At 47.8% G+C, this 20,171-nt stretch overlaps 1 long non-coding RNA gene across 1 annotated transcript in view; it reads right to left on the reverse strand.

Moving 5' to 3' along the window:
* Positions 1-20,171, reverse strand: part of LOC144169467 (uncharacterized) — a 384,099-nt gene that overhangs the window by 41,093 nt on the left and 322,835 nt on the right. The window contains exon 4 of the long non-coding RNA XR_013322450.1: positions 2,433-2,490. This is a non-coding gene — a long non-coding RNA (uncharacterized LOC144169467). The remainder of the gene's footprint in view (positions 1-2,432; positions 2,491-20,171) is intronic.

Consider the following 20,171-nt stretch of genomic DNA (forward strand, 5'->3'; position numbering starts at 1 on the left):
GTTGCAGAGGCTAAACAAAACAATATCCGCTGAAAGAAGCCGATTTGTCAGCTTTCTTTTGAGCGAGCTGTCGCGGTGGTCGCGGCGTGGGACAGTATCGCCAGGTCAGGTGGTTTAACTGTTTGACGACAGTTACAGTTTTTTCTTCTTGCGTGCGGTCGACGAAGGAAAGTTCACGAGTAGCATAAACACGGAGCGCTGCTCATCCTATATCTTGAGGTAACTGCAAAAGTTTGCTTCAGCGCATGCAAGCGAACGCAAGAATTGCGCAGCGGACCCAGCTGACGCTGGCCTGGCTCTGCCTTTGAAACGAGTGGAAATTTTGTTTCGTATTTTCGCAAACTAAATGATTCTTGCGTAACGTATTACGCCGCGCGATTTACGAACGGCAACGTACATGTATACTAGCGAGTAGGTGGGGCTATAGCGCCAAATAAACAAATTAAGCGCTATTAAAGGATGCAAAACAAGCACCAAATCGCACGCCCGCTGCCTGCAGAGATGTGTACTTCTATATTTGCATAACATATATACAGCCGCGTACACGGCGCGCGGCCCTCAATATTTACATACGATCATATTCTGTTGGTTATCGTCTAGTGCAGGGGTCGTCGCTAACAATCTGAATGCCGACACGCCAGTTTTGTCCTCAAATAGAGTTAGGCAGCGAGACAAGAACAGAGAATTGGTCGCTTCCAGTTGAATTGTCCCCCAGAATATTGTTGTCAAATATTATTGGCAATTCGCTATTTTTTTTTTTGCGTTCGAAGCCCCCCCCCCCCCCCCCCTCCCCCTCCCACCCAATTTGCCGTCCAGCCCTCCGCCGCGTCGGCTGCATGCAACTCGGCCCTACAATTCTAAACGTTGCTGACCCTCATTCTAGCCTATTAAGTGCGAACTTGGAATATATAATGCAAGAGCGTAATTAAGTAAATTTAGAGCAAACAAGGAAAGCGAGCGGCTTCTCAGTTCGCCCGACCACTTTGTTTTACGGCCACTCATTTCGGAATCGCAAAACAGATTTCACGCTTCTGAAGGTCGTGGCATTTTGTCACTGAGACACGCAACAAAACGACAAGCTAACGCTGCACCATGTATTCGTAACGGCGACGCAAACGATCACTGTTTAATGAAAGTGCACGCATAGTGTGCAGGTACGCAAAAGAGCGGCGCACCGCAGCAGGTGAGCCTGCGGTCCGCCGGACTCGCTGGCTTTTTAAAGCGCGATCATCGCCGATTGCGGCACTCTTCTTTTTTGATCGGCTGTTTTTGAGAAGTCTTTGTCAACTAGAGTATTAGTTTAAACTAGAAATTTCACTTAAAATTTCACTCCGTACGACCATCGATCGGTGAACCTGCGAGTAGCAGACGCCGTCACGGTCGCGGCACTTTCGTCGGTGTTGTAAACGTGTTTAGCGCTGCAAAGCTTTTTCCCCTAATGCCAAGTTGATCGCTGAAATAGATCGGACGCGTCGGGGATGAGCTGGTGACCACGTCGCAAAATAATCGGGAGCGTCGAGCTCATTTTGCTTCTGTCAACACGGGATCCTATGGGACCCGCGCAGCTTTGTACTACCCGGAAGTACTGCCCGGAAGCCGCTTGCGCAGCGCCCCCTGGGCAGCGCAGGAGGCCTATAGCTGCCCCCAGTAAGCGTCTCGTTTGATCACACCGCATTAATGCGTGGAGTTAACATTGTGGTCACTGATTACTTTGTTTTCGGTACTTCCCCAATGACCTTACTGCTGGTGCTGTGTAGCAGGAAATTTCAGGCAGTCAACATTTGCGACGCCGTTTGTGTGCGTGCGTGCGTGTGCGTGTGCGCGTGTGTGTGCCTGCATGCGGGTGCGTATGTGTGCGCGTGTGTGCATGTGTGTGCGTGTGTGGGTTCGTGCGTGTGTGCGTGTATATGGGCGCGTGAGTGCGTGCGTGCGTGTGCGTGCGTGCGAGCGTATGTGTGTGTGCGCGTGTGTGAGTGCGTGTAGGTGTATGTGTGTGCGTGCGTATGTGTGTGCGCGTGTGCGCATGCGTGTGTGTGCGTGAGTGCGTGCGTGTGCGCATGTGTGAGCGAGCGTGTGTGCGCATGTGTGTGCGTGCGCGCGTGCGTGTGTGTGTGCGTGTGCGCACGAAAAGTGTGTCCGTTGCCGTTATGGAACAGAGCGAATTATCAAAGACTAGATATTAAAAAAAAAAAACTTGGATGTATGTTGTCTTCAAGAACCCTTTAACCTCGCAATGAAATGAGCTGGCAAGAGGGCAAATAATTAATGCGTTCCACGAACATTCGTGACGCTTTTCTTCCTCTTACGTCTCGCACGAATTTACTAGGAACGATGTGATGCGATTTTGCTAAGCATCATTGCGCTTTTTAACCTACAGATGCGCGAACGCAGATATTGGTTTTCCCGTTAACATAGTATTAAATGGTATTTACCAGGTGGTCTGTATGAGGCTGGTTTCTTCCAACAGGTTCAATCTCGGCGTGGTGTCACCTGAAATGAAAAAAAAAAAAAAAAAAAAAAGAAAAGAAGAGTATTGTGAGTTTTCCATCTGCGCTTAGCTTCTTGGCAGAACACAATGTCTCAGACTTATGGGAAGTCTATTTTGCAACACCAATGCGGTCACATTTAGACTCGCAAAATAAACGGCATCATTCAGATTTCAGAGAACCCGATTGCAGTAGTGAAGCCACAGCAACGAAATCATTCGCTGCAAAAGCTTTAGAGCGACAACTTTCAGTGGGACGACAGAATGACCGGAATCACTGTCGTTTCCGTCGTCTTTCCCCAGGAGGGATTTGCCGAGGAAGAAATCCCCGTCATCGTCATCATTGTCTACGGGGGAACTTGGCAAGAAACAAAGTGTGCCTGTTCGCGGTGCTAAATCCACCACTCGCTCGCGTTGCAACCCGGTCTTTGCGCGCCGTGTTCGTCAGAGCCACCAGGCGGCGCCACGCGTGTATCACTGGGCCATCCGCGCGGGAAAGATTGAGCGACTAGGCGCACTCGGGCCGCCGCTTCCCACCACTCGCTCCGACGAAGCCGCCGGTCCTGGAAAGTCACGGAGCACCGATAAGACGCCAAATAAAAAGTCCCTGTTCTCATCCCGCCCTCAACCATGCTGGGAAACCACTTGGAGGGAGCCATGGAGCCCATCGATACTAGTGATCCACAAAGCTTGAACGCCACGCCAAGCAATCGGACCGAAAGTCCAAACCCAAGCGCGCCAACCGATCCCACTGTCCATAATTCTCTAGGCCTGAATTTAAAGCGCACGTTGTCGACTGGTCTGGGCTAATGCTGACGAAGGATGAAACTCAGAAAGCGGCTTCTCTCTGCCCCTTCGTTGCTGAACTGCATGACCCAAAAAATGTACCGTCCACTCTGCGCGAATGCTACACGCGGTCGGTTACTAAGCTTGTAGGTAAAGTCCTTAGGGAAAGCAAGCTTCCCATGCAATTCACCTAATGCGATTACCAAGTGTGCGCAATTTCATTTATAATTGCTGTACTTTCCTTCGATAAAAAAGAACCATGTCTTGCAATACTAAATTCGGATGTGCAGGTAAGCGAGCTGAGCCACTGAAGTTTCAAAAGAAGAAGAGTCGGTTATGTGCTCTGTGAGCTAGTGGCTGCGGCGTTTGGCGCCGTCATAAACACTTATGCAAAAAATAATCTGATGGGATTCATTAATAATTGTCAGCGCAATCAACGAACGAGAACAGTAGAGCTATAAGCAGGATCCTGACCAGTTTCGTTTCCTCGGTATTTACTTGAACTAACTAACAAGCAAACAAACAACCTAATCAACTAACTAAACTAAACTAACTAAATGGCTAACTACACAATCAGTCAGGCAAACAATGGTTGAACGCAACACCAAACCTGGTAACTATTATACTAACTAGCCTATCAGTCGTGCAAATAATGGTTTAACGGTATGCCCAACTTGATAACTATTTTACTATCTAGCAATCTACTTTCACAATAACTACTGAGCAAACGGATTTAACAGGTACATATGAAACACAGGATTGTCTTTAATGGACATACAAGGTAAATCTAGCGCACTGTATAAAATTAAAGACGCCGCCTCATTTTTTGAACCATGCGCCGCCCTCAGTGCTACCTGCGGCTTTAATTACAAGGCAAGCCCAGCAGGCGCAAAACGAGGGCCATCTCGAACTAGGGTGATAAAAAAGGAGAGGGAGCCCCATCGCGTTACTCCTACGAGGAGCTAATGAGAATGGGGACGGGCTTAGCGCCATGCCCTTCCGTTTTCGGCGGCCATCAAAACTGTCTGCGCGACAGCGCTCGGAGGGAACAACCGGATTTCGAAAGGGTCCGCGCGCGCGGGTCGTTTAGCAATCGAGTCGCTGGACTAGAAACGCGGTGCGGTGGGAAGATAAAGCAAACGGAAGCTAACGACGCGTCAACAGCGGCAGATGCTTCCATGGAAACGCGCCGTATACGCGGGATAGTAGTGGCCTGCAGCCGGCCGGAGCCGCGTAATGAGTCCGGCCGGGGCCTAAGTGAAAAAAGAGAGCCCCCTCTCTATCCCCGCGCTCATCAAGCGTAGAATTCAAATAACCACTGTCTGCGCCACGTTCGCGCTCACGTCGCATTCTGTGTACGGGGCAAGACTCCCTTATCATAACCGTCGCGCGCGTCCTGTGGATTATGGTTCGGGAGGACGTGGCCATTTGGACGGCCGCTATTAGTCGCGCTTCTCTGCGGTACACGCGACAAAAAGAAGCGCCCAAGAAAGCGCGGCCAGCCGGCGTGCGGGCTTCGCGATGACAGAGGGTCACCGCGACGGCCGGCGCGCCTCATGAGCCGCGTCTACGAGAAGCATCGCATTACGGCCGCCAGGATGATGGGCCCGCCCTGATGCGCCGCGCGTTGCGGGGCCCTTTCGCTCGCTCGCACACCTACGCCCGTGTGCACCGTGAACGCGGATCAGGCCGGGGAGACAAGGAGCAGGCTGCAACAAAGCGAACAGCGGGCACACGGAAGTGATTTACCAACTAACTGATCAGGCAATATTACTGACCATTAGTGAGCACTTAACCTAACTGAAGATGCAGGAATCGGAGTGGTGTAGCTCTGAACGATGAATTAAAAAAAGGGCCAGATTTAGATCTTGTACGCATTAAAGTGGCGTCAATAAAACTCAGGCGCGAGACCGGGACTGCACGCATGGTCTGCTACGATGGAGCACTGCGGCTAAGCGCGGCTGGTCGCGCCTGGGTGCGCCCCATGGCAGCGGCCAAAACGCGCGCACATGCCAAGCTCAGGACATTCATACCAGGCGCTCGCGCTGAGCTTCGTCGCAATCGTGCGCGTATCTTATGAAGCTCGGAGAAAGGTTGCCGCGGTAACAGGACCTCTAATGCCGCTACGTGTTCGCTTCGTCGCTCATCTTTCCCCGCTCAACAAGGGTGGCAGGTATCACTTAACACAAACGAATTCATCGATCGAACGAAGCATGTGAAATGCTGCTACACGAGAGAATGCGTAAATCGAGACGGTCATTGTTGCTTAACCCCGCACCCGGACAATGTCATGCAGAGGCACATTGTGCCGAAAAAAGTTGGCCTCTATTAGTAGATTTCAGCGCCGTGAGTGCAAATATGCCACTCGCGGCAACAGCAGCTGCCCACAGCGCTGGAAATACAAAAAACAAGCGCAAAAACAGGTATCGCCGCTTCAACTGCTTTCCCACGCTACGATTTGCGCCGTCTCAAATAGTGAGTGCTGAAACGGAATTGGTGGGACTTTCTTAAAACAAAGACGCAGGCGTGTAAATGTAAAATAAATGAATGCGGGAATTCCTGTGGAGCATACATGTTGCAACTTAAGCTCCGAAACATTAATAAGCAGGTTTTTTGGCAACAATTTCTAGAAATGTCTGTCTAATGTTTTCAATGTTTTGCACAGTCGTAAATACCGTCATAAGATTGATCGATTGCTTCTTTTCGGTCGCGGGTTCGATTCCCGGCCGCGGCGGCCGCTTTTCTGAGGGAGGCGAAAAGCAAAAACGCCCGTGTGTACGAGATTTCGGCGCACGATAAAGATCCCCAGGTGGTCAAAATTAATCCGGAGCCCTCCACTACGGCGCGCCTCATCGCCTGCGTTGCGTCGGCGCGTTAAACCCCAGAATCAATAAATCGATTGCCTCTTTTCATTGTCCGTGTTTAATTTTTTACGACGAACTGGCGGCAAAACTCGTAGATTACTGACGCAATCATCTGAACGACTTGTCCGGCTGTCAGCCGTCGCGCAAGGGAATCGCGCGAGTAGCCTCATTATGTATACTGCGCCTCCTAGGCGCCAGCACCTCCCTTTACAAAAATGCCTTGAATAACTTTCTCGGTGATTCCTGTTCACGGCGTGAGCCGTGAACTCTGTGTCACATGAAAATGTAATAAAAAAGATAGAAAAATGATGGCTTTAATTATTTATTCTGAACAAACAACATTTATTTTTTTTGCCCTCTAACAAAAGCCGCAACAGCTGGGAAAAGTGCTGTCTTTCAGGTAAGACAATAAGTAATTCGGGCTTTAATGTCCCTTTGAGACTTGGTGCTCTTTGCATGGAGCATCTTAGAAATGAGGCGACCGTGGAACGAAGATCAAAGTTACAAAAATTCATACAGACGAGCATATTGTCTAGATGTAGTTCTCAAACTGATAGAGAAGTCTTCGAGGCTTTTGTGATTGAAAGGGAGGGCGAGAGCAGCGTTAGTGCATCATCTTTGGCCCTTTCAACCAAATAAATGCACTTTTTGGTGAAACAAGGGGTGTCTCTTCACCATGCGCAATCGGCGACTGGTGTGCGCACGTGTTGGTGAAGATCGGGCCCTGTAATGTGGCCAGGCGTTGTTTGGGCTTGAATGTAGTGATAAGAGCGAGTGAAAAGATTGCGGCATTTGATTTCCACGAAATAATGTGTTTTTTTTGCGAATCATGTACATATACGCGTGTTTTCTTGTTCCCTGTAGCATAAACCAAGTTGAAGTCTAGTGTGTGTTTCGTCTTTTCCTTCTTCGTCCTCCTGTGTTAAAGTTCGCTAGAAGTTTAAGTTCATTAATCAAAGTTACGGTTTAGTCCTTCCAACCGGGGAAGTCACATAGCACGGGCACGGTGATTTACTGATATATGTCGTACAAACTTCATCAGCGCCTGAAGTCTGACGTTTAGTTTGCTTTTTTATTATGTTCATTACGCCCCCCCCCCCCCCCCACACACACACACACAAAAACCCGTAGTCATGAAAACCACGTTTGTATTTTGTGTATTTCAAGCGACTGTATCACCCCACCTGCAAAAATCCTAAATTGGATTGGCAGTATGTTAAAATAAATAAATAAAATAAATAAGTAAAGATCATCATCATCGGCAACAACAAAATAACCACGGACGCAGCAACGTCCTCAGAGCTTGGCCATTCCCCCTTTTCTATGTCTGTCACTATCGCAACAATTCCTGCAGTAAATCAAGCGACAACACCCATTCGCTTCCAAAGGCTGTCTCACAAATATTTCGCTTCTTTTTACGTAAGAAGAGGGAGAGAAAAGAAAAATAAACACCTCGCAAGATGGTCGCCAAGCGGGGGGCCGGGAATTTTACTTAACCCTAGGAATTTCCCAAATTATACATATATGATTTTATTCTGTGACTTTCACGAGTGTAATGCTGGGTGAGCCCAATGTCCAAGTGTCAGTATGTCAGTAGATGTCAGTAACACCAAGTTAAAAAAACATGAATGCGATAACCCATGCTGACACTGTGCTGTGTGTCTGTTATTTATTTATTTATTTATTTATTTATTTATTTATTTATTTACCCTCAGGGCCACGGGCATTAGAGAAGGCAGTGGGTTACAATATCTACAAACATTACGAAACAGAGCACAAAAAACACAGAACAAAACCAGAAAAATACCATGTAATACAATGTAATAGAATGCTTCTGATTATACAATGCTAGCTAGTGCAGCTTTAAATAAAAGTTGGTGGTCCAAAATTTTTGCCGTCAGTGCGCGTAGGCGGTTCCATTCTTGTGATGTACGCGGTATGAAATTGAATGACATAGAAAAAGTGCTAGTTCTGCAGGGCGGCAAGCCGACTTTATGGACATGATTTCTGCGAGCTTAAATGTACCGAGGAGGCAGAATAAGTTCGTCACGTAGCTGGCTGTGATATAAAAGCTTATGAAAGAGACAAAGGCGAAGGATTTTTCTATGAGATGCTAAGGAAGGTAAGCCGAGGCTGGATTTCATAGTGCTTATGCTAGCAGTCCGGTTGTAGTTGGAAAGTATAAAACGAAAAGAGTTATTTTGAACCATTTCAATCGAGTTTATTAGATTAGACCATATTCCAGTTTAGAACGGATAAGTGTTTTGTAAACCGTCGGTTTTAGTGTCGAGGGAGCCTGTGAGAAATTTCGACGCAAGTAACCAAGCATGCGATTAGCGTTATTGATTACGTGCGCAGTATGCACGAACCAAGCGAGGTCGGTAGTAATATGTATTCCAAGATTTGTAAGTGCTGACAGATTCCAACGGAGCATCACTCAGATGATAGTGGGCAATAAATTGTTAGTTCTAGATGCGCGAAGAAACTTGCATTTTCTGGTGCTAAGTTCCATTACCCATGTGTTTTACCACACGGAAATAGCGTTAAGATCGGATTGAAGGATTAGTAGGCCGTTGTCTTTAGATATTTAACGAAAGACGATGCATTCATCGGCAAACAAGTTAATGTAGAAGTAACGAATAAAGGTAAGTCATTAATGTAGATGAGAAATATCAGGGGAGCCAGAACAGATCCTTGAGGGACGTCAGAAGAGGAGGAGGAATAAACGTGTCTCTAAAGCAGTCGGCCCTGTGGAAGAGTCCTAATTCCAGGAGCCCTTGAGTCCGTCCGGTTTCTTGGGCTGTCTGCACCAGCCAAAGCTGGTCGTCAGGGTCCGAGCTGGACAGTGTTCTCTTCCAGTGTTCAGGGGAGGGGCGGGCTTTGGGGGGTTGTTATCACAGCCACACATGATATGGTAGAGGGTTTCCGGAGCCTGGCAGAAGCGGCATCGCGAGGAGTACAGGGTGGGGGCCAGAATGTGGGCTCTAGTGGGGTGGGGAAATGTGTTTTTTTGGATGCCTCGGAGGTGGAGCTCTTGTTCTTTAGTGAGGCTTTGGTGCGCAGGGGGATATAGTGTTTGTTCCAGGCAGTAATGCCGGGTAATTTCGTGGAATGACAAGAGGGGGAATTCCTGCCACTGCTCACCGAACTCGTGGTTTGCCCGGTGGGTCAACTCTCGGGCACGCTGATGGGCAGATTCGCTGCCAGACACGGCGGAGTGGGCTGGGGCCCAAATAATCCTTACGGGATGTCGAGGAGGATGCTGGAGAAGAATTGTTGGGACAGGTCGTGATATGCAAATGCTGGAGAAGGTTACTACATGCTTGTTGGCTGTCTGTGATGATTATTTCTGCAGAGGTTTGTGCAATCGCTAGAGAGATGTCCGCTTCCTCCGCCTGCATAGAGTGGCTGGTGGGAATTGATGCGCATGAGGTTTTCGGTAGTATAAACCCCAGCGGTCATAGCTATTCGCCCGGAATATGAAGCGGCGTCTGCATAGACTGTGGCGGAGTTTCGGCCGTATTGACTAAGAATCGCTTTCGCTCGAGCTTCCCTACGAGCCTCGTAATGTGTCGGATGCATGTTGCGTGGCAGTGGGGCCACATCAATGAACTTGCGAATCTCATAGGGAAGCTGAGTCGCATCGGCCTGCGGGTGTTGCAGAGGAGAGCGAGGGTGCAGTTGAGACAGAATGGCTCTACCGGTAGGGGTAGAGCTGAGACGTAAGAGTTGGCTCAAATGGCGGGCTTTGAATAGTTCTAAGGTATTCCTGACTCCCAACCGCAAGAGTTTCTGCGTTGAGGTGGTAACAAGTAGTCCTAATGCTACTTTGTACGCCTTGCGTATCAACGCTTCCATGTTGTCCTTTTCGGTCTTGGAGAGTATGGTGTAGCAGAGGGAGTAAGTGACCCTAGATACGACGACGGCTTGAACCACCCTGAGTACATCTTCCTCTCGCATACCCCTCGTCTTGGTACTAATCCTCCGGATCACGTGGGAGACTTCCTCTGTGGTGTTCTTAAGTGTGTTGAGCAGTTGGATGTTCGAGCGATACGCTTGGAAAAGCATGCCCAAAATTCTGACTTGTGGAGTCGGAACAATTACATAGCCATCCATATGTAGGGAAATGGTTGGTGACCCAGTAGAGAGTTTCTTCCTTGCTGAAACGATCAGCAGCTCCGATTTCCGCGGCGAGCATTCTAGGCCACACTGCCGTGCTTACTGAATAACTATGTCAACCACCTGTTGTAGATTGTTCTCCCTGTCCCCTACTGATCCATGAATGACCCATATGGTAACATCGTCCGCATATAATCCATGGCGTATGCCTGGTATGATAGGCAGGAGTGGAGGGAGACCAATGAGGGCTATCTTAAATAGTAAGGGGAACAGGACGGCACCCTGGGGTGTGCCCTTGTTTCCGAGGGAAACCGGATCTGATTTCAGGTCACCCACCTTGAGAATAGCTTTTCGGCCGTTAAGGAAGTCTCGAATGTAGGTGTAAGTACGTTGCCCGCAGTTTAGGCATTAAGCTGTTTGAGTATGACTGTGTGGCTGACATTATCGAATGCCCCTTTTAAATCTAGGGCTAGTATGCCTTTTGGGTAGTCCCGAGAGGCTTTAAGCATGACCTCTTCTTTAAGTTGAAGAAGGATATCCTGGGTACAGAGGTGACCGTGAAATCTACACTTGGTATGTGGAAACATGTTGAGCTGTTCAAGATAGTTCTGTAGCCTTTTGTGGATGATGTGTGCCAATAGCCTCCCCAAACACGAGGTTAGGGAAATCAGGCGTAGATTTTCTGTGCTTGGTGGCCTTCCAGGCTTCGGAACAAGGCGCACTTCTGCCATTTTCCATTCTTCCCGGAGTCGACCTGACTTCCACACCGTGTTGAGATGAGCCGTGGGGTCCATAATAGACTCGTTATCTAAGTTCGCTAGCCGCTTATTTGTTATGCCGTCCCCTCCTGGAGCCGTGTTGCGCCTGATGATGTGAAGGGCCGCTTTGACTTCGTGGGTGTAAATGTCTTCATCCAGTTTAACGTTCGGCTGCCCTGTATATGGAGGCAGTGGGGTTTTGGGATAGACTGGGAGGTATTTATCGTGGAGGGACTTCATAAGGTTAGCGAAATCCCCTGGGTGGGGGTGAATTACCTTTCGCATGGTGTGATTCGATTATGTCTTGCTTTTGGAAGGGTCGATTGGATATCGTAGCAGCTCCAGGTCTTTGATGTAGTTGGTGTGCCATGTAGACTGTCACAAAGGGATAACCGAATTTCTTTGCATAAGTGAGCCGCATAGCGAGCTGCTTCCTCCGTCAGCAGAGCTATCTATCCTTTTTTTCAGGCGACGACTGAGGCGCTGGCGTTTCCATCGTTTGATTAGACTCCTTCTTGCTTCCCATAAGTGAAGGTGGGGATCTACACAGGGGGCCATCGTGTTAAGGTGAATATTGTTTGTAACGCGATTCACGTCTTCACGAATTTGGGTGACCCACTCCTTTAGCGTGAGGGACTGGGTGTCGGCACCGTCAAGTCGGGCTTGCTCCTTTTGCGAAATTTCGGCCAGTCCGTTAGCTTGGCTGCAACTAGCGGGCAGCGTATATATTTTTAAGTATATTGTGGTGGCAAGGATGGAGTGGTCGCTTCCCAGGGTTTCCGCCATGTGAGACCACGTAACCTTGACGTTCCCTGTGGTAATCGTGAAATTCGGGGACGTGTCTTTGGAGACACTATTGCCCAAACGCGTGGGAGCATGCGGGTCCTATAGCAGAAGAAAGTTTTCCCCTTGGAGGATGGAGTGCAAGGTGGTCCCTCTCTTGTTAGTCTAGCTGTAGCCCCATAAGAAGTGTACCGCGTTAAAATTTCCCATAACAATAAGTGGATGAGAGGAGGCAATGCGCTTTGCTTGTCTGATGACATGAGCAAGATTACTTTCTTGGCCTCTGGGGCGACAATATATGTTTAACACGTATAAGCTCTGTTGGGTATAGGAATCGTCTCATTCGGGTATAGCAACACGTATAGGAATTGTCGGGTAGGATTCCGTAGGTGTTTACTGGAAAAATTGTGTCTTCAATCTTGAGCTGTTGAATTTTACTTAGTGTTCTAACCGCTGCTAGTACGGGGAGCTAACGACCAGCATGTTTTGAACCTCATTAGCTCTGATCTTGAGATCCTCTTATCGTCACGTGAGCTTTGGTTCATGCAGAATACAGCTGGAAAGCGTGTAAGGACTGGTTTTACTCAGTGATAGGCTATTTCGCGGGCGAATCACCATCTTGTAGTCGTTCTTCGGAAGTGGAAGTGGCTTTGGCTGCCTTGAAACTAGGCTGGAGTTCCTTGTCGGTTTCATCGCCCGCTTGAGTGGGGTTGTGCCTGCATCTGGCGTAGTAGGATTCTGCTTCTTGCAGTGAGCACGTCGGATGACTTCTATCCTTGGTGCAGTGTTGTTTTCGTCGTCTTCTTTAGAGCAGAAAAATGCTTCCGAAGACTGCTGGTCCATGTCGGCTACGTACAGGCAACGATATTTGGCTTGGAACGACGCACGACGAAGCCTCCGGGGCTACCACATGCGGCGACGTGACATCCATAGGCGACGCGGAACCCCGCCGGCGCCGTTAGGGGTAGCGGTGCACCACCGCCTCGAAGCTTCAGAAGACCGTAAAATGGTGAAAATTTGACTTACGGCCGAAAGTATGACATTGGTGCGATACAGATGACTTCAGACGCACGATGGTAACACTTTCAAGTGATACTAAGGGACATTTCACAAATATTCCCCAAGTTTTCTGTAGAGCTCTTGAAAACAGGCCAGCTGTCCTCTTCTTCTTTTTCTCTGACTTCAGAAGAGACGTTCGTTCGTGGTGAGACGTTATCGTTAGCTGAAACAAACTGAGAACGGTTAAAAGGAAAACATTTAAGCCAAAATAAAAGTTTCAATCGAGATTAAGATCATGTAGCTTGTGAAGTGACAGCTTGTGACATACTTTATCGAACACTTTAGAAAAGTCTAAGAAAATGCGATCAGCAATAGATGAGCGATCAAGAATGGTGTTTAGTCTGTATGGGAATGATACAAGTTGAGTTTCTCACGAATAATTCTTTCTAGAACCATGTTGGCATTTAGAGTAAGAGCTTGTATTTTTCAGAAACTTTGAACGTATCACACCCAGGAGATGAGGAAGGCTTTAAAGACTTGATTACACATTCTACGCCAACATAGTCAATAATAATAAGGAACATAGGTGGGTAGTCACAATGGGGGGTGATCAGAACAGGGACATCTGCAGTTACTGAAAAATTTCTGGAAAAAGCATCATTAAGGGCATCTGCACACAAATGAGGGGGAATGGCGTTACCAGCACTGCCAACCAGGGTTAACATTTCGCTAGCTTTGCGGTTAATAATGCGTCAGAATTTCTTAAGATGAGTTAGTAAAATAGTTAGTAGCGTGGTGTTAAAATAACAATATTACGCATTTTTTTATTGCGGCCGTGTACTCCTGTGAGGCTTTTTTGTAGTCGTCCCATCGAGCGTTGATCGAGGATTTCTTCGTGGCCCTGTAAATACGACGTTTTTTTGTTTAAGAGAAGCTTAATCTGAACATTGAGCCATGGTGCGTTACGGTTGGATGTGATAGTGCGAACAGGAATGTATTTCTTTGTTAGTTGTTTCACCTTATCTACAAAAACGTCCCAGTTAGTTTGAACACCCCGACTATCATAGTGAACACTACGACTATAAATTAACCATGAACAAAGCTTCCTGGCCAATTCCTTTGCAAGGACACGTGACATCCCATAGCCAATGCTGATGCCGTGGAGTTCGGCGCTGGGGTGGATGCCCGCTTGTAATTAGCGTTTTTTACCTTCTTGGCATATTCCCGACAAGACACGGACCATATCGCAAAGCAAATACTTACCTCGGGACCGACGCCAAGATTTTCCAACACGGGGACCACTGCGGTCGGAATTACTGCGCATAATCATGACAGGCGCGTAGCATTTGTAGATTGGCTAGGTTGGGTACCGTGTATGCGCTTAACAACTGATAACTATTCGGTAGAACTAGTATCACTTATGTTTATTTATTGCACCTATATACCACCCCCAGAACCTTTAATTTTATCATACCTTTTTACGATACCTGACATCACTTTGAGCCATAACAGACACTAAAACAAGTTTTAACTATCTGACGACTTCTTCGTTAACGTGGTGGTGTTATCCTATACGAAAACCTTAATTTGCTACCTCATTTGGACACTGAAAGGGAACATGAAAACGAGATACAATTTCGCTCCAATCGAAATAGTGCGCGGCGGCAACGTCAAACTCAAAGCTGCGGGTACCGGTTGGCGACGTTAGGCCTTAAAGCGTAACGTTAGGGCTGACGTGAGGCCGCCACATGACGCGTCACTGCCAATGGAGATGTCATGTTGGCGCATACCCCTGCTTGCGGCCAATAGAATTCTTTAGACGCGCCGCTTCCGGCTGAGCTAAGTTATAAGCGAGTGATGCTTACGCATTAATAATTTGTCTCCTGTTACTTTTAAAATAAGCAGCGCGCATATTCAACGAAAGCATTAGCACAGCAACGCGCTTGTATACCTTAGCCTGCGCGAAAAACGTGTATACCAATGGCGTGGCACAAAACACTGTCCTTTGGTGAGTTGCACCCTTGGCCGAACTTCAGGGCCCTGCTTTCATTCCACAAAGTACCACCATTAAACATTCATTTGTACCCCCCCCCCCAAAAAAAAAAAAAAAAAAAAACGAACACCCCTCCCAATTATGCCCAAACTTTTATGAAAGAGGGTTGTTATCCACATAGTATGCGCGTGCCAAAACGAGCACAATAGACGTACACGTCAAAACTTGCGAACGCACGAAAACAAACGCTTCAAATAACCCCGCAGGCTGCGATAGGGAGAGAGAGAACAGTATAAAATGGAGGAGGCAACCGCTTAGCCGCCCAGCGGTGCAAGCAACAAAACCAACGCAGCCTGACGTGAAACGCATATCTGCGCGCTGCGCCGTCTCACGGAGAACGCCACCAATTTCGCGGCGCCGCAGTTTTATATCCCCCTCGTCTGGAATTACTGGGCTCCGCGGGAAAGCGGGCTTCTGATAGAAACACGCCCACCTCGAGAGAAGCATTTTGGAGCGCAGAGAGGCCTTGTCACGCGCATTCGAGGCCCCGGGCCCATTATCAAAATCCATCCGGAAAGCGCGCCGTTGCGTGCGCCTCGTCGCCGCACTGCCCGCTCCCTCTTCCTCCGGGCATAAAAGCAGCGCCGGCGAACTGTTGTGCTGCTGCCGCTGCGCTCTCTCGCACCCTATAGCTGTTGCCGCCAGCCGCGGGCCGCGCAACAGCGGGAACAAACTCTGGCCACAGAGCGGCCACGCACCTGCTATTCTTGCCGCGGTCACAGCGGTTCACACTTGCGGCGCGCCCCATCACCGGCGAGACAAAAGCGAGGTCGCAGTGCCCGCCTCATCAGCAGTAGTTAGGCGTTCGCAAAGTGCTCAAACTTCGCCCCTGTAATTGGCCCAAAGCACAAGGAACGCGAGCGGGCCAAATGTAAAGCAGCCCTTGACTGTCTAAACAACAAAAGATGAAAATTGCACGCGATAGTTGGTTGCCTCCGGCCTCGGCTCTCTGCAGTAAGCGCCGTTCTTGTTGGCGCAGCCCAGCAACCAGCCTGCGTGCAAGACACTCGCTGCAGCTTGGGGTCGTGCACACGTCGTATTAAAATACGAGGCAATGAACGAGACAGGTGTAATGCGCTGTAAAGACACGACAAACGTAAGAGCGGTTCGCTGCGGGCCACATCCGAAAGTCGGCGTTAAGCCGCGTTCGTGCCTTTGTTCGCTTCCACTTGAACGAGTCGGGGTTTAATTCAGCTAGGGTGATTGCGCCCTTTATCTTAGTTCTTGTAACTGCTGGCTCCTGAAATAGCCGGAAGCAAGGTGAAAGAATTACCAATGTCAGTCACGACATGGAGGGGTTTCACAGAAGCGGCAATGAAAAATAATTTAGCTTTGTTGCTTTGATTGCTAAAGGAGTACACTTACTGCAGCTACAAGCCACAAAAACCTACTATCCGGAATTGATAAAAGTTTTAGAAAAGGTTCTAGTTAAGAGGAGTTGCGAGTTATGCGAACAACCGCAATTTTAGTGTATACACATCGCACGTTTTCATAATTCAGTGCATCCATAAACGAGCGAAAAAAGACCTCGTTTCGTAATTGAGTTACTACTTAACGAGAACAGATGAAGGTCGTGTGTGCATGGCATTATTTTGCGCTACCGATGCCTGGAGCGTTGTTGTTCTTGACCCAAAGGTGACCCGAAATTTATATTTTTCTGTACATGAATCACTTCACTTTGAAAATGCTGCGGTAAAAAATTGCTTTGCTTCGTATGCAGGTTTGGTTCTGGAAAATATTCTTGACTACGTGCATAGAGTCGTTGCCCTCGTCTCATAACCGAAAACTACCGAAAATAATGACATAAATCTATAGCACAAACTAGGCACTATGAATGACGGGAAAAAAAGTTAGGCATGCTCATTATGCTGATGTGACAAGGGGGGGGGGGATGGGGGGGACCAACCCCAAAAAGAAATCTATGGGCGTTTGGGAGAGCAAGCCGAATAAAAAAAATAACATGAACCATAGGATATGAGAATTTCCCTTGACACTTGAAGCCAGTTTATCGCCGGAACACTTCCATATGCTTGCCTGACTATCGCAAATTTTTTTTTGTTACCGTGTCTAAGCAATGCAGTTCACCCCTTGCAGTAGTAGTTCGACCGTATAGTCTCCAGTATACCTGAGCCCAAGGACGTGGGTTCGATCCCGGCCGCTGTGGCTGCTTTTCTGATAAAGGCGAAAAGCTAAAACGGCCCTGTGTGTTGTTGATTTGGGCGCACGTTAAAGGTCCCCAGGTGGTCAAAATTAATCCGGAGCCCTCCACTACGGCGCACCTCATAGCCCAGGTGTATATATTCGGCCCGTTAAACAATGCAATCGGTCAGACCCAGTATACCATCAAGTGCAGGTGTTTCACCGAGCTTTAGCAGGCGATATACAGAATACAAAGGAATTAAATACGCGCAGATAAAATTACATGGATCATACTATGCGACAGGTTTAGAATTTGAGAAACGCCTGAGTTCAATGAGTTCAAGTTAACCAGGCTCTCTGTAGTTACGATATATGGGTGATAATACATGAGGCCTGCCTGTTAAATAATGAGGCGGTGTTTTTATCTCTTAAACAAAGCCTGTAAAACTGGTGGCCTAAATTAGCATCGTTTCGAATTAAGCGAAAGGTGCCTAACATTAAAAACTTGAAGCTGGTAGACAACACACGTTTTCCCGAACACTACATGAAGTTATGCATGAAGACGCTTTAAACCTCTAGGTGTATATTCTCAACTTCGCGAATTTTTTTTTTTTTATATTCGCTGTGTTGACCGGAAGCGTTTTCTGGCAGGTTCTCATTTGTGTCACGTGCTTGCAGCTGACAACAGGCTGCGTGTACATTCGCAATTTTGTCGTCTCATGGCGTTTAACGGCACCAGTCCTAAGGCCTGCCTGTTTTAATGCGAAAGCATTATAGTCGCCACTAGTCAATAAATCCGGTGTCGCCGTTGTTATCCGATGACACCGACACTGGCTGACAGTGGGAAGAGTTAAAAAACGTCAAACAGGTTCACACTGACATCTAATTTCGGAGGGATTTACGTTTTTTGTAAACAGAGCAACAGCTTTAAAATGAAAATCTGGTTCGTTTCTGTCTGAGCGGGAATAAAAACTGGACCTCCGTGTTTCGAGACGAACAGAATAACCCGAAGCCACGGCGACTTCACGGTTCTGGCTGACTAAAAGTGTGCCCAGTGCGCGCGTAATTGGGCACGCCACGGCGCAGCCAATGGGGCAAAGATTCAGGTGACCGCACGTGAGTAGAAAGGTACAGCCCAACCACGGAACGCGGATTCTCGGGAAGTAGTGGCGCAAAGTGTCCCGCCAGTCTGCCTCCCAAACTAATTCGCCCCGTGTCTCACTTTCCCCCACCCCACTAGAGCTCACATTCTGGCCCCCACCATGTACTCCTCGCAATGCCGCTTCTGCGAGGTTTCGGGCACCCTCTACCATATCATGTGGGGCTGTGATAAGAACCCCCACCTACCCCCCTGCCCTTCGCCTCCCCTGAGCACTGGGAGAGAGCACTGTCCAGCTAGTACCCTGACGACCAGCTTTGGCTGGTGCGGAGAGCCCAAGAAGCCTAACGGACTCAAGGGATCCTGGAATGAGGACTCGTCCCCAGGGCTGACTGTTTTTGAGACACGTTTATTCCTCCTCCTCCTCATAATATACACAGCTCTTACGCCAGATGCACTGCGAACTTTCTTGGGTGACTTGAACGCAGAAATTTTGGTCTGCCTGTCCGTCTGTCCGTCTGTCTGTCTGTCTGTCTGTCTGTCTGTCTGTCTGTCTGTCTGTCTGTCTCTCGATTCAGCCACCCGGCCAAGGTGCAACTTGCGTTGAACAAGACGTTTACATACCCACAACCATTCGTAAACACCTAGATCTGGTTGCAGTGTTCATACGTGCCAACATTGTTGGACCAAAACAGGACATTACGCAGATCTGTGGCATAGAATCAATACATGAGGGATATTTTCCGTGTTCCTTTATTAAAAATACATGGATGCTTGATTTTTGTAGCCAACCACGCACTACAATAAGGACGAAGCACAGAAGGGGATGGATGCATCCGGGAGTACAAAAAAAAAAAAAACACCAGGAAAGGGAAGAGAACAAACGAGACGCAAATACGATGTCGCAGAACAGAAGACTTTGATTATTATTGCTAAGGCAAGACACCCTGCTTCCGCGTTCAAAACACGAATGCAGACTATGGTGCCCCGAGGAATATTCTTGGCTTCCCATTGCATCATGTTCGTGGTTGGATAGTTCAAAAACTAAGCGAAAGATATCGAAAATGACAATACACTTTAAAATAGTTTAAAACAGCTGTTCAACGTTAAAATAAAGCGTGTGAAGCGCCTAATGGTAATGCTTTCCTTGTCATTGGCTACAACGCTGGGGCGTATTTCAAATATTTTCACGGAAAGATTAAGTCACACGTTTGGAAATTTTGTTTGCGTGAAGGTCCCCTGGAGGCCACTTTCGGTCCCCATTGTGCAGAATGAGGCGAACAATTTCCCGTGTTTGCAGAGCCCTGAATTTCTCCCTAATTTTGAGCAGCCGCCACTTTCCACGAGATGCCGTTCAAAACCGTTTATATACTATCCGAATGAATCATAACTTTAACTGTTCCTAAATTACAATTCATTTAGGGTCATCTAGAAATGTGTCAGTATAAAAATCACGTATTTGGCTTTGTTGTTCGAAGCCGCAACAAAATTTTAATCATTGGCTTGTTGTGACAGACTTCCAAAGAGGCAATACAGACTCTCCATTACGAAGAGCCCAAGGGGCCGCAATGGTCCAAACAATTTCCAATACGCTTGTAGGTACGTGATCAAAAACCAAAAGAAAAAAAAAACAGAATTACGGCGTTATTAATTGCCACGCTGAATGAGTTCGAGCTTAAGGAGTGAGTGAATTGGCGGCGTCTCCTCGATTTTTTGTTAAAAGGCGAAGCATTTCTCTGCCATTACCGCGTCCAAGAACATATAGTCACCCCATAAACGGCGCGCCCCATACAGAAGACGACAGCGTGGCTACGGTGGTGGCCATGATAGTTTAACAGAGATGCAGCTTGCAAGTTAACATTCAAATGCAGAGCTCAATTGCATTGCTCAAATCTGTGAAAACAAATCCTTAGATACGAGTAAAAAGGTTTTGTGATACTTTCAGGATCATCATACGCCTTTCACTGGCATTAGGGCCAAGATTACTTGATCGCCTTGCGTTATTAGCGATAATTTCAGCGTAAAAATGTGTCTATTTTGTTAGCGCTAACGTCCGGCTTTATTTCTAAGATACGTATCAAGCGTC

This window comes from Haemaphysalis longicornis, unplaced genomic scaffold (genome assembly GCF_048455015.1).
Source record: "Haemaphysalis longicornis isolate Haplotype H1 unplaced genomic scaffold, Haemaphysalis longicornis Haplotype H1 scaffold_1, whole genome shotgun sequence".
NCBI classification, from domain to species: Eukaryota; Metazoa; Arthropoda; class Arachnida; order Ixodida; family Ixodidae; genus Haemaphysalis; species Haemaphysalis longicornis.